Source organism: Protopterus annectens, chromosome 4.part1 (genome assembly GCF_019279795.1).
Source record: "Protopterus annectens isolate FY-2018-M chromosome 4.part1, PAN1.0, whole genome shotgun sequence".
Classification (NCBI taxonomy): domain Eukaryota; kingdom Metazoa; phylum Chordata; order Ceratodontiformes; family Protopteridae; genus Protopterus; species Protopterus annectens.
Genome location: NC_056734.1, coordinates 758,123,512 through 758,141,290, shown reverse-complemented (window position 1 = coordinate 758,141,290; position 17,779 = coordinate 758,123,512).

The following is a 17,779-nucleotide window of genomic DNA, read 5'->3' as shown; positions in this document are numbered from 1 at the left end:
CACTTGAATTTTAGTATGCAATAAATAAATAGAATTACTGTATGGGAAAAAAAGGAAAATTATGATAGTGTAACAATCTATTATAATTTTGATACATCCAGATTTACATCTGCATTAATGAATCTTATTGCAGTTGGATAAAAACTGTTCATGAATATGGAGGAAGTGCAGTGAATACTCCGTAACCTTCTACCAGATGCAGGTTTAGTGAACCAACCATATGCTAGATGAGAAGTGTCACTCAGTATTTTGCGGGACCTCTTTTTACATCTCATCTGAGCATTATACTCAATAACATAAACAAGCTTCTAGCTATGGTGTCAAAAAAACCTTGTTCATTTATTTATTGTATCTTTAGTCAGGTAGGTTCCAGTGAGTCACTGTCCATTTTCAGTACTGATCTAGAAAGCAGTTCTCAGAACACAAATAGGGAATTTAGATTAAAATCATTATAGTGCATGACAAGAGTGTTATGCATGAAAAAAAAATCAAATTACATGCTTGTTATGCTATGTTCCAGTGCATTCCAATACTACAAACTAAAATTACAACCACATAAGGTGTCTTTTATTTATTTATTTTCATTTGTTTTATTGTACTTCAGAACTTGAATTCTTTACATTTGCCTGTGCAAGCCTGAGCATCAGACATGTTCAAACAGTGGTGCACACATCATTTTGTCCTACAAGTAAAATGTTTCTTTGTTGCAAAGGGACTGTAAAGCTGTGCTAACACATCACGCTGCAGCAATGACCCACAGTCTAGCTATTAAAATTGTATACATCAGCCTTCTAAAACCACATCTGGTCTTCAGCTGCTTGATTAAGAAGCCACTGTTCACAAAAAGAAACAGAAAACAAATCAATAAATTATTATCTGCCTGGCATGAAAATATTTATTGTTTGTTAACTGAACATGTGATCTCTACCACACAGAACCCTTTTCATACATGGTCTAGACCAAAGGCAGACAAATACAGAACAATAACACTCATCAGAGCTTGGTCAAAGATGGCCATCTTATACTATGATGGTGGAGGATTCCAGCAAAATGAATAAAAGTCAAACTCTGGCAAAGGCAGTTTTGTAAAGATTGTTCACACCTAGAAATGCCTGCTCCTGTAGATTTAGATATCCATTTTGTTTTTTCTTTGCTGCTTGCTGACCATCAGGCTTCAGTAACAACCAGTTCTTCTTCACTCAGTGGGTGAAAGAACTGAGTATGTAAACCAACATGCATGCAGCCATTTGGGATTTTGTTGTGCAAAGCCTTAATCCCACCCCAACCCCTGGTGGCTGATTTGGGCACGCATATTATTCTATGGGGACATCCTATTCTGTCTTTGTGGAATATGTGTGCTCCCTCCACACACACATACACTCCCCTAAGAGCTACTATCACAAGCTTAGGATTGCCAAGCCTGTATCCCCTAGTCCTATAGTCACTGTGAACATGCAAGCCTCCACTTGCTCTGGAGCAACTGACTGACTGGGACCACCATCTCCCTCCTCACAGGATGGGCATGATGACCTATGCAGCTCATTCCAACTCTCCCCTAACTGGTTCTTCCAGCACCTGTGCCATTTTTCATAGGATTCATAGGCATTTCAAGGCTATTTTTAGTCTAATGACCATGTATGTATTGTCAATACCCCCCCTCCACACACACACACACACACACACACACACACACACACACACACACACACACACACGTTACCTCCTTTCTCAAGGAAGGAGAGCCCAGTTTATCCCAGGATAAATTTGAGAGCACCCATCCAGTCATCCAGTTTTAAACTGAAGGAAGATAATAGAATCACATTGCTTAACCTGTAGAGGAGGTTTATTCCATAGAAGAGGGAGGTGTTACATGATGAATTTCTGTCTGTCGCTCTCACCACTGCATTCTGTTTATCTGCTGATGAAGATTCAGGTCTATGGTTTAGTGTTATGTACGTTGTCTGTCTTACTGAGCATTAAGAGGTCATGGACCACCAGATTTCTAGTGACATGTTCAACGAGGCTCTATCTGACACAGAATACAGGGACAGGGCTTTCATTCTCCCCTTTTACCTAAGGTTCTTAAGACCAAAGATCAGTTTTGTTAGGAACATCTGGAGACTTTCAAATTTGTTGAGAAGTCATGTGAGGTACTGAATGCAGCACTGTACCTTTCAATGTGTGTGATCAGTGCTTAATAATGGGGGCAATAAGATCTCTGGAGCTAGACAAAACACCTTTGGCTACTAAATGTGCTAATTAGAAGGATTTCCTGACAACAGTTGCTACTTGATGATCAAAGGAGAGGGAATTGTCAACTCAAGTGCCTGGATCCCTATCTTTTCATTTTGTAAGGTGCGTTATCTATAGTGTAAATTGTGGGTAACTTCTGTTTTCTGAAAGAAACAATAATATACTTTTTGGCATTAAATTTTATGTGCAGCAGGTATTAGCTATGATAAGCTGTTTCTGAAGGGTTGAATATCTGAAGGGGTTTTAAAAATTACACCTGGTTTGCTGAAATCTGCACATCTGGTCAAGCAGAGGTCCTGGTTACAGAGCTGGATCATGATCAAATGGGTCCCTAGGCAGGGTAATGGATTGCGGATCCCCATAAATATAGCGAGCCCCCACCCCCTACTACTGCAGCCATTCCAGTGTCCCATTACTTGGCTATTTCTCCCAGTTACCATAAACACTGTTCAAACCTTTCAGGGTGCATACTGTTTTCTGCTTTACTTCTACAATGATTACAGATATTTGGATTTAATTTAAAAGTTTTATTTCAAATTTTATAGAACAAACCCTGATAGGCATTTGCTAAACAAAGCAATACAGTCTCACAATGAAAAGAGGCTTAGCATTAAAACTTCTCTGCCCTTGAAAGTCACATTCATTGAAATGGCATTGCAACCCACCTTCAAAGAAAATGCAGCTGGCCAGTGATGGTTTAAGTTTACCTTTGGGTTGTTTTGATATCATAGGTCCTTTGCACACATTTTTTTGGACAATGCAAACATGCAAGCGTTCTTTGATTCACCTTGCTGATTGTATTAAATGATTTCACTCGTATAATACAGCACCACTTGTGAGCATTGCATTGATTGTTTTTGTATTCTGATGAGGTCGTGGTTACAGTCAATGAAAGCATTCATCCTGGTTACACTCGACAAAAGCGCTCAGTATTGTTTTTTATACAATAAAGTTTCCTGTGGTTTTTACTGGTTGCTTCTGGGACCTGGTTTCTAGCTTCATTTTGGAGTTTTTCAAGGTTCTTGGTTTGTTATGTGTTTTAAATTTGTAATTTTTAACATTTTTCCAGTAAGCAATGAAAGAAAACATATGAACCAATAATGACAAAACTGCCCAATTCAGAACATTTCAACCACAAAAGGCCACTCATACGTCTGTCATTTCAATCCATCAATATCAGTCAATATGCACAATCTCTGTAGAAGTTAAATCATCTGAATAATTCCACTTTAGAGATTTGTAAGTAATGAAGATGTTGCTGCTAGCAAACATCTTTATATTTCAGTGTTTCGTCTACAAACTCAGTGTCTGCTACCCTTGAAGAATAAATTGCCTATATTACTTTAAAAAATGGTAAGCTGGTAATATTGCAATAGGGAATGGATGGCAAACTGATAGGTTCATAGTTAGTAGGCATCTCTTCCAAAGGAGGATATATTCAGGACTGCAGCACCCCACCCCCCTTAAAGTACAACACAGTATCAGCAATTAATCTACATACTGAGGAAGTAGAACACACAGCCTTCTGTATCAAAAGCAACCATGCTACCTGTTGTGCTACTAACAAACACTTTCCAGTTCTGTACCACAATAGTCATACCATTTGCTAAACAAAACAGTTGTACATTGTAAACAGAGTTAGCATGATTTGAGCAGCAGTAAACTTCTCTTCCCTTAAAGTTCCCAATTCCTTGAAAATGCACTTGAAACTCAATTCCTTGAAAATTCACCTGAAACTCATTCCTTGAGAAATGCACCTGAAACTCAGTTCCTTTAAAAATGCAGCATGGTAGTTGGAGTAAAAGATTCATGCTCTTGTCTCCTGTAACTAAGGTATAGCGTTTGAGGATGAGCAAATTACTAACCACCTGCTATTCCTAACTATGGCATTTCACACATGCCTACCTACCTACCTATTATACCTCTCAACTCTTAGTGCAAGAAATCTGGACAAAGTCTAAAGTAAACAGGGACATATTTTGAATATTGCTCTCAAGAACTTAGAAAGTTGCTAGAATAACAGGATGTGTGTTGGTATGTATTTTTCTAAAGTCTGAAACTGAAATGTCTGTCATTATTTAGTAACTTCAATCTTCAATGATTTTCCACAAAAATCACAAATTTTATTAGGAATAGACCAAAATATGGGGCAAAAATCTGCACAGTTGAGAGGCATGCTACCTGTCTAATTCCTTACACACACACACATACACACACACACACACACACACACACACACACACACACACACACACACACACACACACACACACACCCCTACCTACCTTTTACACACACATGCACCTCACACCTAACTCTTACTGTTCGTTCATGGCCTGAAGTCCAAACATCTTCTCATATTCAAATTCCCGCTGACACACAAAAACACACACCTCTTACTAGTCCGTTCGTGGTCCACAGTCCAAACATTTTTTGGTATTCAAATTCCTCGCACATGAACGATAAAGATTTAAACAACAGGTTGCACAGCTGCAGAAGATGAAGATGTTAAAAGGTCACACACACCGGTTGCATCTGTTTGACCAGATGCAAAGGGTTAACGAAGAACACCCTTAAAAATACTTTTTTTTTTTTAATTAAAAAAAAAAATCTCCCAACTAGCAGAGGCCCCCCCTCCCAGCCAGTGGGCTCTAGGCGACTGCCTTGGTCGCCTAGTGCTGGATATGGCTCTGCCTGGTAATCATGTTTGGGATCAAAGAAGTAGATATCAATCAGGACAGGACACAGCACAGAACACTGGGGGGACTCCACTGGTTACCTTAGCACTATTTTGACAGGCACCTGCCATATGAACTATGTGGGTTCTGTCATTCAACCAACTAGCAATCTATCCATACATGGATTGATGTTTAAGGATGATAATTTCATTGCACATATGGAATGAGATATGGTACTGGATGCTTTGGTCAGATCAATATAAGCTACATGAGCAGCAAGGCCATTGTCAACAGCTTGAGTGGTCTCTCAAAAGAAATTAACAAGGTTTAACAGGCATACTCTCCCTTTAATGAAGTCAAATTGCTGGGGACAAGATAAGTAAGTCTTTGAATATCATGACTGGTTGAAGTAAGAAGCATAGCTTTACAGACCAGACTTGAGACTGATTGATCTGTATTTCCCAAGTCAGTGTCAGCTAAAATGTAACACTATATTGAGATAAAAATGCAATAAAATTAACTGATTTCTTTCTTTGTGTGGCACATTGGTCCTTTTCAATAAATCGATAGGATGGAACTGAAACAGAAAAATACCTTTCAGTCTATGGTAGAGTAAAATGAATTTTGCTATAGTGAACTAAAACAAAGAAACAAAAAAAAACTAGCTCACTGTTCCCTGTACTGACATCTTATTATAACCTACATTCTGACAGAGAAGTTGCTAATTACATAGCAGAAGCAAAAGAACAGTTACTACATAAAATCTTAAAATATTAAAAATGCTGAAATCATTAACTCTCTGCCCCATTTAGATTTCTGGAATCAACTCTTAATGGGGGAACAGATTAATGAGTTTCCAGGAGTTTCATACCAAGTTTGGGGCCACTGAAGGCAGTAGGTAGGTATTTAAACAGTGGGTGCAAAAGGCTGAGTTTAGCCAGGTTGTCACAAAACTTATTGGCACTGTTGAATTAAATACTGGGTGGACACTAGGGGGCTCTCCAACATCAAAGGTAGGCTTTCAAACATTTACAAAATTTTGGTGGAGAAGTCCTTCTATATCACTGCTGCAATATTCTAAACATAACTGCCCATGGTAGCTTGACGTTCAGCAAGTATACCAAAGCCGAATGATCCTGTATGCACCGTACATCACATCTATGCTCCCCACATATAATCTAGGGCATAAAAGGGACATATGGACCCAGCTAAACAGAACTTCTTTGCCGCCAGTTTGAATGCCATTTTTGCTAGTTGGTCTGAATGCCTTTTTGCTGTGCTGAATACCTAACTGCCAGATATGTGCCCTGTTGGGTTTTTTTTTTTTTTTTTCTTGGTTTTGTATTTTATTTTGCTACCTATAGTTCATGTCATCCAGGAAAGGAAAATATCACAGTGAAAGGCAGATTTCTCATAAGGATTGTCATGAACAGTGTCTTTTTTGTTTGGGTGCTTCCCACAACCATACCTCTTGTAGTATCTGTAAAGCATTTGTGCCCAAGACACTCAGAAGCTGTTTGTCTTCCCTAGTTACTTATCTTGAAAATCAACAGCTTAAACAGTCAGCCCAGGGTACCATGGCAGAATACTTAAACCCCAAGATAGTCCCACTGGGTAAGAAGAAGGATAAGAGGCCTTGACTGGATTCTTTAGCTGTCCAGGCTCCAGTGGACACCCCTCTAGAAGTAGGTAATAGCTCTGTAGGTCATTCTGCATCTACAATGGATTTCTCTGCTACGATCCCATTCGAGGCCGGCATGGATCTCTTATCATATGTTCTCTGAGGCTTTGCGGGCATCTGCTGTAGGGAACTACAGCTGATTATCTTGGAGGGTCCTAGAGGGATTCCGCAGACATTGGTCAAGGAGGAGATTCTGGGTTCTCTTATCGAATCTCGCCAAGGGTCTGAACATCTGGTATTTGTTAGGGCTAATGTCCCTTCCAAGAAAAGGCAAAAAATAAAGCATGTTTCGGTCCATCCTAAAGATCCTCAAAGGGAATGGCAAGAGTTTACTCAGGGCATGTTTTATGCCTTGATGGCCCTGAAGCCTCAGGGATTTCGATACCTACTCCTCCTTGGATCTCTACCCCTTCTAATTGGCTTCAGGAACTGGATTCCTCAGATGAGTATTCCGTGTCCGATGAGGGATCTTTGTCCTATTCTTCACAGATGCCTTCACCTTTGGCCTATGGTCCTGATGAAGAGGAGTCCAGTTTCCTTTTGAGGAATTGTCCTTTGGGAACACAATTGTTAGGATGAGGAAATACTTCTCAGGTGTCTGATATTCAGAGAAGATATTATGAGTTGCTTCAGGTGGATACTCTTAAACCATCGACAGTTCCTTGGCTGTTTTGTTAGACACATTCATTGCTGCTTCTGTCTCCTGATTGTCAACCTCCTGTTCCTAAGAAACTTGATAGGTTCTGTAAGGTTCCTGAGGATTGTCATTTTTTATTTAAATGTCCTTCTGCTGATCCTGCCATGATGTCAGTCTCTTCTGACAAACCTTCTAAGCTATTGCCCTGTTCCAAACTTTTGCCTTCTGATAAGGATAGTAGAGCAATGGAGAGGATTGATAACTTTACACAGCTCCTACTGCAGCCTTTAGAGCTGTTAATTACTATTCCCACATGACCAGGTGTGCTCTGTCCTTGATTGCTCAGGCTTGTCATGTTATTTCTGACTTCCCTGATTCTGAAGGCAAAACCTCTGCCTTATATATTTTAGGTTCTGCTTCTCAAGTGGCTCAATACTCTGTTAAGTGTAGCTATGATTTTGCTGATGTGTCTTCCATGGCTGCGGCTTTCAGGCCTGTCTTGAGGCATTAATCTTAGTTTGTCTCCAGTCTCTGTCTGAGGAAATTAAGAACAAGTTGTTGGATGTTCCTTTGGATAATAACGTTCTTTTTGGGACTGCTGCTGCTGACCTCTTTAAGTCTCTTCAAGAGAAAGTCAAAGCCTTGCAGGTCCTTAAATATACTTTTGTCTCACCTATCTCTAAGTTCTAGAGGAATTATCCTTCTAGATCTGCTTTTGTTCACAAGCAACACCAACAGGCCTCCAAGGGCAGGAAGGGTGGTAGGTGGGCCCCCTGCTAAAGCTTCTCAGATTTCTGTGGCCCAGAAGCCTCCTTTATGTGATAAATCTGCTTTTCTTTGACAATTCGCCCCCCCCCTTCTCTTAGACCAGGTTCCTTTGTCCCTTCAGGTTTCCCTTTGTCTCCCAAATTGGCATATCATCACTTCAGACTCTTGGGTATTTTCTATCATCCATCAGGGTTACTTTATGGTATGGAAGTCTCTGCCTCTTTTTTCAGGGATTCCTCAACCTCCTCTAGAGTAACAGGGGCCCTAAAGAATCTCCAGCATGAAAATTGAATATGGCTGCCAGTTGAAGCTTGATTGTGGAAAAACTAGCCCCTTCCTCAAAGAGAGAAATAAGAAAGAGAAGGATGGTTGATACTGGAGCCGAGAAAGGGCCAATGTTTTCCTTAGAGGCTCAAATGGCAAATCTTTTCCATTTGCTTTTGATTACCTTCTTAGTTGAAGCTTTCTGAGAAGCCAAAACTGTATTATGAACAGGGTAAGAAAGCCTAGACCTTTTAACAATCATCGGAATTGGAGAAACCAATCGATCAGTTTGAGGGTGGTTAGATTCTGATGAAAGCTTTCTGATGGGAGAGAAAGGAGGTCCTCTCTGGGTTCCAGTATCCATGGAGGATATTTTAGGTGAGACCAGAGGAAGGGGAACCATATCTGATGAGGCCAGTAGGGGGCAATAAGGATCACTGAGCTCTTCAACCATTTTGCTTACTGTAGAAACTTCGGGATCAGCTGTAACAGGAGATACACATAAAGGAGACCAGAGGGCCAATTGTGAACTAGAGCATCCCTCGGGAGGGAGGATCAGAGTGAAGTACCTGCTGCATTTGTTCTTTTGAGGGGATGCAAAGAGGTTGCATGTTAGATAGTCCCAGTAGCTGAGAGGACCACTCATGAGGTATCAGAATAGACCTGCTGAGTTTGTCTGCAAGAACGTTGGACTTCCCCAGTATGTGATTTGCAATCATAAATCAGTCTGAAGATATCGCCCATTCCCAAGACCCTCATGGCCTCTCTGCACAGAGGATATGATCGGGTTCCTCCTTGTTTGTTGATATACCAGACTACTGACATGTTGTCAGTATAAACTGACCTGGATGACATCCTTATTTTCTGGAGGGGGGATCAGGAGCAGTTGACTGAATTCTTACTGTTTCTTAACTCCAGCACTATCTTTTTGAAGTTTACTATGGTGACCCACACTGAATCAATCAGTTATTTAGATATACAGATTTCTAAAGATTTGGTGAATAACCAGTTTTATTCAAACATTTTCAGGAAATCAACATACTCGAATACCCTTCTCCATTTCGAGACCGGGCATCCCCTTTATCAAAAAAGATCATTAAACAAAGGACAAGGCATAAGATTGGCCCACATGATCAGTAGAATTGATGATTTTTATAAGGAAAGGGATGTTTTATTGAGTATGTTAGTTAATAAGGGGTACCGTGAAGATTTCATGAAACCATTACTTGATGAAGTAACCAGAAAGAGAGTGGACGGTTATTTCTATCCATTGTTAGGTTTGGATATTTCCAGACTCTGTGCACCTACAGATAGTAGGGTTCTGACAACTGCTGCATTTAAACATGGACTTATTCTCACCTATAATCCACAATTCCCATTGATACGAGACATCTTGGTCAGAAACTGGTTCATTCTCAGGAGTGATGAGACCATAGGGGGGAAGGTGGGTGACACCTCTGTTATAGTATACAAAAAGGATTCCAGTATCAAGAACCTTTTGGAGTCCAAGAGTAAGAATACAAAACCTGGTATCAGAAAAATGACTAAATGTGGGCATTGTGCCCAATGCAAATATATACTAGAGAGTGACAGAGTTTTTATTGAAGGTTTTGGATGGGTGAGATTCAACCAAAACTGTAATTGTGGGAGTAAACAGGTGGTGTATGCAGCCATATGCCAGACGTGTCCCGGGTTTTATACTGGCAAGACTAAAAATGCATTCAGGACAAGTGTTTATCAGCATATTTATGACATAACCAAAGGCAACATTAAAAATGCTTTGGCAAAGCATGTCAGTACTTTTCCTAGTCATAGTTTCAAGTTTGCTGTACTGGAAAGGGTCGTAATGGACGAGAGAGGGGGACCTACCGACTAGTTCCTTGAATAGAAAGACCTAATGTGGCAACTCAGAGTTAATGCCACCACCAGTCCAGGCTTGAATGACATGGCGTCCCTCACTAGTTATTTAAAACTAAAAGCTGATTTTTTTTATTTTAGTGAGGTGTACACTATGACATGCTGTTATTTAATATTCAAGATTTTCTTTTTTGACCTCAGTCGTTGTTTGTATAAGGATACTTGGATTTTTATTGCACACATTTGTTTTTGGTTATATATTTCACATATGCATTCATTGTTCATTTTTTATTCTTTATTTTTTTCGCTAGGATTTTTAGCATTGTACGCACTCATTAATAGTGATTTTTCTACTACCTGATTTCAGGTTTTATATTCAAAATATGTATTTTTGTAGTGCAACTACGAACAGGTTTATTTTATTGTGGAAGGAAATAATTTTATAAGGCAAGAGAGTCTATTTCTTTAAATATTTATGAGTGTTCTATTGATTGATTAATTGGTGAAGTAATTGTTTGATGCATATAAAAGATGGTCCTTCAGACTGTCAAGTATTCTGAAGAAGTCAATTGTAATATTTGATGAAAGCGCTAAATAAATTTTATTTTGTTTGGTATCCTGTTCATTCTACCGTGCTTTTTGTTACTCAGTATAAACTGCAATAGGTCCTAAAGGCAGAATGTCCTGAAAGGCTTGCAACATTATCTCATCTCCAGAATACTGATATGCAGTCAGGACTCTGTGTGAATCCACATGCCTTGGACCATCTTTCCCTTGAAATGCCCCCCCCCAGTTAGGAAGCATCTGAGGTCACAGTAGCTGTGAGGGAAGGAAGTAGAAATGGCCTGCCGAGAAGAAGGTCGTCTGAAAGAATCCACCATAGTAGGTGCCTCTAGCAAATGGCTGTCAATTTGACAGGAACAGATAGAGGATGGTAAAGACTAGACCATTGAACAGCCAGGGTCCACTGGAAAACTCACATAAAAAATGACATTAATGGGAAAAGATTGATGGCAGCTGCCACAGATCCAAGAGCCTGAAGTATTAACCTCAGCAGTGAAACAGGCGGTCTAGAATAGTCTGTACTTGTTCTCTCCATGTATGAATGTGATGGGGAGACAAAGGTGTTACTTCATTTGTTGTGTCCAGAATAACCCCAATCAATTCCAGCTTTTGAAATGGGGATGGAAATTTTTTTTCCAGATTTATAGTAATGCCTAGGAAACTGGAAATCCAAAACAAATAATCCCTGTCCTGAATAAGTTGATGCCTCATTGGTGCAGTTAGAAGCCAGTCACCTATATACAGAAATACTTGGAATCCCTGTAATCTGAGATGAGCTGCAACTACTGCCATACACTTGTTAAACATCTTGGGGACTCTGGTGAGTCCAAAGGACAGAACTCTGTATTGGAAGTGATCGTCTCCCAGCCGAAAATGCAGATGACCTCTGGAGAACCTGTTCATCTTGATGTGGTAGTGCACATCCTGCAAGTCTATCAAGCATATCCAATCATCTTTCCCCAACAGCTGCTATATGCACTGAACTATGAACATCTGGAACTTCGACTTCTTCACATACTGGTTTAGGTTGCTTAGATCCAGGATTGGTGTCAGATAAGAGGTTTTCTTTGGCACTAAAAAGAAGTGGGAGTAAGTTCCAAATCCTCTTTGTCTGTTTGGGACCTCATGAATGAATCTTTCTTGCAGTACTTTTCAGATTTCTCATACTGTGCACTCCCTTTGACTGGGTGGAACGTTGGTGAGTTTCCTCCATTTTTCTGGAAGTGGAAGGGAAAAGAGAATATAGTAGCCTCTGGAAAATTATGTTTAACAGCCATGAATTTATTGTTATCTCGCTCCAGGCGTTTGAGTGTAGTGAAACATGACCCCGACTGCCTCCAGAGTTGAGCAGTCAGGCAGCGCTTCAGGAGCGCTTGTAGAGCTTGTCAGTGAAGGGTTTCCTGAAGCCCTGATTCTGCGGACCCCTCTGCCGCTGGGGCAGTGTCTCCCATTGAAATCTCCTCCTTTTCCCCTGGAAGAAGAATCCCTGCATTGATCATGAAAAGACCCTTAAGATTTTCTGAACCAGGTTTTCTTACCTCCTCACTGGTTTCTTCAGAAAGTCCATTGAGGGGTAGAAAACTTGATCCCAATGGCTGATAGGGTCTTTCTTGCCTTCTCACTGCAGGCTAAAGTGTGTTTGACTGATGGCCCAAATCAGGATGAGCCATCAAACAGAGCATTCACAAAGGACACCTTGAAAGGTTCCCCAAAGTCACAAAGCCTCATCCAGGCATGTCTACTAATAGCAATACCTGAGCTGGCTGCCCGTGAGGTACCCACCACTGAATGGGAGATGAGCCTTATGGTGGAGCTAAACAAGGAAGAAAGAGTAGCCAATCGGGGAGATACTTTCTTGAAGTCCTGTACTGACATGGCCACTGCTAACGCCTCAGAAAGTTCTTTAACTAGATCTCCCTGCAATCCGGTGAAATGTGGCAGATAATTTAATGCTCTCAGTGAGAAGGCAGATGAGATGTAAATGTGCTTACCAAATCTGTCCATCACTCTGGACTCCCTGTTTGGCAGATGGACAGTTGAGCTCTGTTTGGCTAGCTCTTTACTGATAGATGCTACAAGATCCATAGCATCTACAGATATGTCCTTGCTCCAATGTAGATGGTATTTGGGGGAAGAGAGAAATTTATCTGGATGTTTTGGTATTGGTTCTGTTAAAGTCATAAATAAATAACATTAAGAATTTACCTTATATGTCTTCAGGAACAGCACTTCACGATGTGCAAACAAAAATTTTATTTACAGCGCTGGGAGACAATCTTCATAGCAGTTGGTAAATCAGTCTCACTTGACAGAAAAAACTGTATTTTTATACATTTTTCTTATCAAAATTATCATGCACTTTTCTTAGGTTATAATGACTCTATCAAATGAAAGACTTTGCAACTGTCTTTATCCCTCGTGATTTTCACCTTGGACTTCACGTGAACACTTTCCTGTACATGACCCACCTGCTTTCAAGGGGTCTTGTTTTCTGACCTTGGATGTTTCAAATCATCCCTAGCAACAACACACTCCTAGCCTGGAGAAGTCAGGCTAACAAATTTCTTTTACAGTAGCTAACATGCCTTGACTTCATACAACAATTTTCCTTGTTACATATTAAAAGAATGCAGCTGAGGCACAGCAGTAACTCTAGCTTATGAAGCTGTATTTTTCCACAGCCCTGCATACAAAATATATTTGCTTTTTAACAATAATATTATAGCATCATTAATGAAACTGAAATTAATATACATTTTAATAAGCTAATCTTGTAACATAACAGTTTGATGCTGTCCGGCTCTTTCCAGGCCTGTCGGGAGACTAAATCTATGAGGTTGTCTGTCATGGGGTTACCCAAGATATAGTCAGGTCCGTCCTAAAAGCCTTCAAAAACACAGACTCTTCAGAAGAGGGATTTTGGGCTGACCAGCCATCTGTTTGTCTAAGCATTTCTTAAATGTCTCCAAAGGAGACGTCTTCCGGTGATGACCTTGGGGAACCCTCTCCTTCATCAAAGTCTGTGTCTTCAGTGAGAGACTCCATAGGAGAGTCTGTGTACCTCCTTTTGCACATCTTCTTGTGAGGGACCTCCTCTGTGGGATGATCAGGGGAAGTAACAAAAGAAGAGGGGGCTCCCTCTAGAGGCATGCCTTGGAGACTTCCCGAGGCAGGCTGACCCTGGACAGGTATGACAGGCTCAGCAGTCAAATCCAGTGAGGGATGATGGGGAGGATAACAGATCTGAGAGGTCAGATCTCTGTGAGAAGAGAAGGTCCTTTCCACAACCTGGAAGGCCGATGGACCTGGAGACACCCTCTCCAATCCCCTTGGGGCTGAAGCAGTCAAGGAGGGACAATGATGGATCAGAGGTCTCCAGGAAAAATCAGACCCAAATGTGAAGGCTGCCAGCCTAGCTAGATAGAATTTTGCAGATAATTCTATGTGATTTGTAAATATTAATATAATCCACAGGCTTGGTTTACAAATGTAAAGAGAACTATATGTTAGGATTAAACTATATGTTGTACTGAGCTTCCAAAATTTAACCACAGTGCACTCAGCTGGAAGGAAGCTGATAAGTCAAGCATTGTATGGCTGTTTGATCTCAAGCTCGGAGAGAGGATGTCTGGGCCATGAAATTCTTTCTGTTCTTGATTTAAGAGATAATTACTAAGGTTTTACAAGTATAATGTTTTTGTTGCTGTGGCTTCCTGGCCAGGTGCAGCTTACTAAGAAATGTACAGTATGAGTTTCTGTGAGCCAGGGAAAATAAATCAGAACTGTTAAGCATGATGTAATCTGAAATGACTCAACAGTAATTTAAGACTTTCCCAGAGAGAAAGAGAGAGCATTTTGGATTTTGTCTGAGGAACATCCACTCACCAGCACTTGCTTGCTCTGTAAGACATTTATTTAAAACAGTGATTTCTCAGAAACAGATAGAAATAGCCAGATCTGTCTAGCTGTTTTTGATATTTATGTCCAACTATTGCACAGTATTATTTTAAAGCGGTTTCCTGTGATTTCTGATCTCTGAAATGTCATTGTGTTGAAGTAATAAGTACTGCCTTGTGTTTTTATTATTTATTATTAAATATTTTAAACCTTTCACCTGTGGCTGTTTTGTGTAGAAATAATTTAAGCTCTAGACTACTTGAATGTATTTGGTGATACTGTACTAAGCCACTCCAGAATAGCCTTAGCCCTTGGTCACACTTACTATTTGGATAACAGTAATATTACACAGTGTAATTGATCACTCTTTGGTAAGGGTCTTATTAGTAGCTGATATTAGTGGTTGGTGGCAGTGTTTTCTACCTTATAGTCTGGAGAGAAGGGGCCACAGCTGGATAACCTGTACCAGCCTTCCCCAGAAGTGTCTGTGTGTTGTATATAACTCATATCTCAAAGTGTATGTGTGCCAGCTATGTGGCAAGGGACACAAAGCACTGGTTGGACAGAGAGGGTGCTGGAGGTTTTGGCTTGACCACTAAGCTGATATCTGGACCCTATAGCTGTGCCAGTGGGGAGTCTTATTGGGGATCTGGACAGAAAGGGAGAAACCTGACCAAACTGACTGCATCTCTGTGTGCTCTTAAGGGAAATTGTACTTTATTGTGTGTGTACTTGTTATCCTTCCCAGTGCGCATGCCCCTCACTGGTGCTAGTGGTGAGGATTGAGGCTCCTTGATTACTGGGCCAGTGCATGGGTGTCACACCTAGCTGTGAAGCGCTGCAGCTCTGAGAGCAATGGATGGCTCACACAAGAATGGAACCAAACCCCTATCCCTGGATCTGATGCCGACATCACGGATCTGAGACTAACTCTGATCCAAAGATCTCAGGACAGAGCTAGTCAGGGTAGCTGTTGGAGTTGAGGAAGACAGCTTCCTTGCATCTGACGCCAACTCTGTTGATTGTCCATGATCCTGGGGCTCTGAAATGAGAGATCAGAGAAGAAGATCTGGCTTGGGACACAGGAATACTCACTGGTCTAAGACTGGATGGAGCATGTAAAACCCCTATCTGAACCTGGGCTCTGAGAAATCTCCACATCATCCTGTCCATATTGATTTCAGAGAGGCTCCTGGATGATCTAGAGGAGGCCACTCTGCTCTTGAATATCTGGTGGGAATTTGTAGAATTTTTGTTGGTAAGGATGGGGACACCAATCTAATGGACACATCAGGAGTTTGGATCCAGATTCTCGGATCCGAGGAGAGAGCTGAATGTCTGGGAGACAGCAAGGTTAAAGTACTTCCTCTCAGGAGTCGATGTAGCTCTCTGATCCAACAACCTCAAATCCAAGGATTTTGACACTTTCTCAGGTGGCTCCAAAGCAGCCCTCTAAAAAACTTGTTAGAGCACTTGTGATTTGAAGAACCAGGTATAATTTTTGAAGGGTTTTGAGCCCCTGGTGAAGAGGAGGATGAAGACTGCAAAAGTCCTCTTAGAATCAATTTGTTCCTGCGGTCGGCTATGACCCTGGGAATGAACCCTTCGCAAATATCACAGGCCAATCGCAGATGCTCAGCACCCAAACAGTATACACATTTACTGCGTGCACTGGAATGTGGGATTTTATGCCCACATTCCAAACAGCACTTAAATCCCAAAGGCTAAAGAAGAGTAATATAAAGGAAAAATTGCTAAGGTGCCACAAAGAAAACCCTAACACCAGCAAAAACTAGTGGGAGGGGAGGTACAGAAGTATAAGAGAAGAAGAAGTTATGTCTTACTATAACGTTCCATCTGTATTGTTGATCCTCGTTCAGTCATTACGCATGGGTATTGGTTCCGACCTTGGAACGGAGCCGGCCATTTTCCAAGCTCATGTCAGCTTCAAACTCTCGAGCTAAACTCTTACCCACAATCCCCCTCCCCCTGTTACCTCAGATTGAGTTTGCAAGTCAAAGACGGTAGAGGCTACCTCTGGTCAAATAACCTAAGAGAACCGGATGGTGAGATCCATTAGAAACCACAGGAGGGGGAAGGAGGGAGGGTGGTAATGACTGAATGAGGATCAACAATAGAGATGGAACGTTATGTTAAGACATAACTTTTTTATCTGATATTGTTAATCCTCGTTCATTCCTTACGCATGGGACAGAGTCCCCAGCTACCTCTATTCCTGGGAAGCTCTCATGGAAGGACATTCCTGAGCACCATAGAACCGAAAGATGCTCTTCCCCTGGAGGCCAAGTCCAATTTGTAATGATTGATGAAGGTATGAGGTGTAGCCCAAGTTGCAGCTGCACAGATGTCATGTAAGGAAGCTCTGGCATGGAAGGCAGCAGAAGCTGCCACCGACCTTGTTGAATGAGCTTTCATGGTAGTAGGCAACGAGATATTGCATTGTGTGTAAATGAAGGTCACACAGTCCTTCAACCATCTAGCTAATGTGACCTTAGCAACAGCAGATCCTAATCTAGGTCCAGAAAAAGCCAAAAATAACTTGTCAGACTTACGAAAGGGCCTAGTCCTGTTTAAGTAAAAACAAATTTGGCTGTGGATATCTAGGGTATGTTGGCAATACTCTCCTCTGAATGATTGGGAAAGAAAACTGGCAATTCAGTGGCTTGATTAATGGACATTTTAGAGATCACTTTAGGCAGAAAAGATGGATTAATTCTCAGAGACACTATCTCTATGAAATATCAAGTATGGACTCTTAATACATAGAGCTTGAAGCTCAGGAATATGTCTGGCAGAAGTAATGGCAAATGCTTGACAAATACTTGAGGTCGCAAGAAGAGGCAGGTTCGAAAGGTGGCATTGTCTGAGCTTTTAGAACTAATGATAAATCTCATGGTTGAATGGGATCTCAAAAAGGTGGCTTCAGATGATTCACACCTTTTATGAATGTCTTGCACAATTTGTGGGACATAAGAGTGGAATCTTGGACACCCTCATGAAAATTAGAAATTGCAGCCAAATGAACTCTAATGGTAGAGGCCGATAGACCCGATTGAAAAAGGTTGGCAGATAGTCTAGTATTATCAACACTGGTGCTGAGAAGGGATCTACTTGTTTATCTTTCAGCCAACAGGTAAATCTTTTCCACTTGCTCAGATA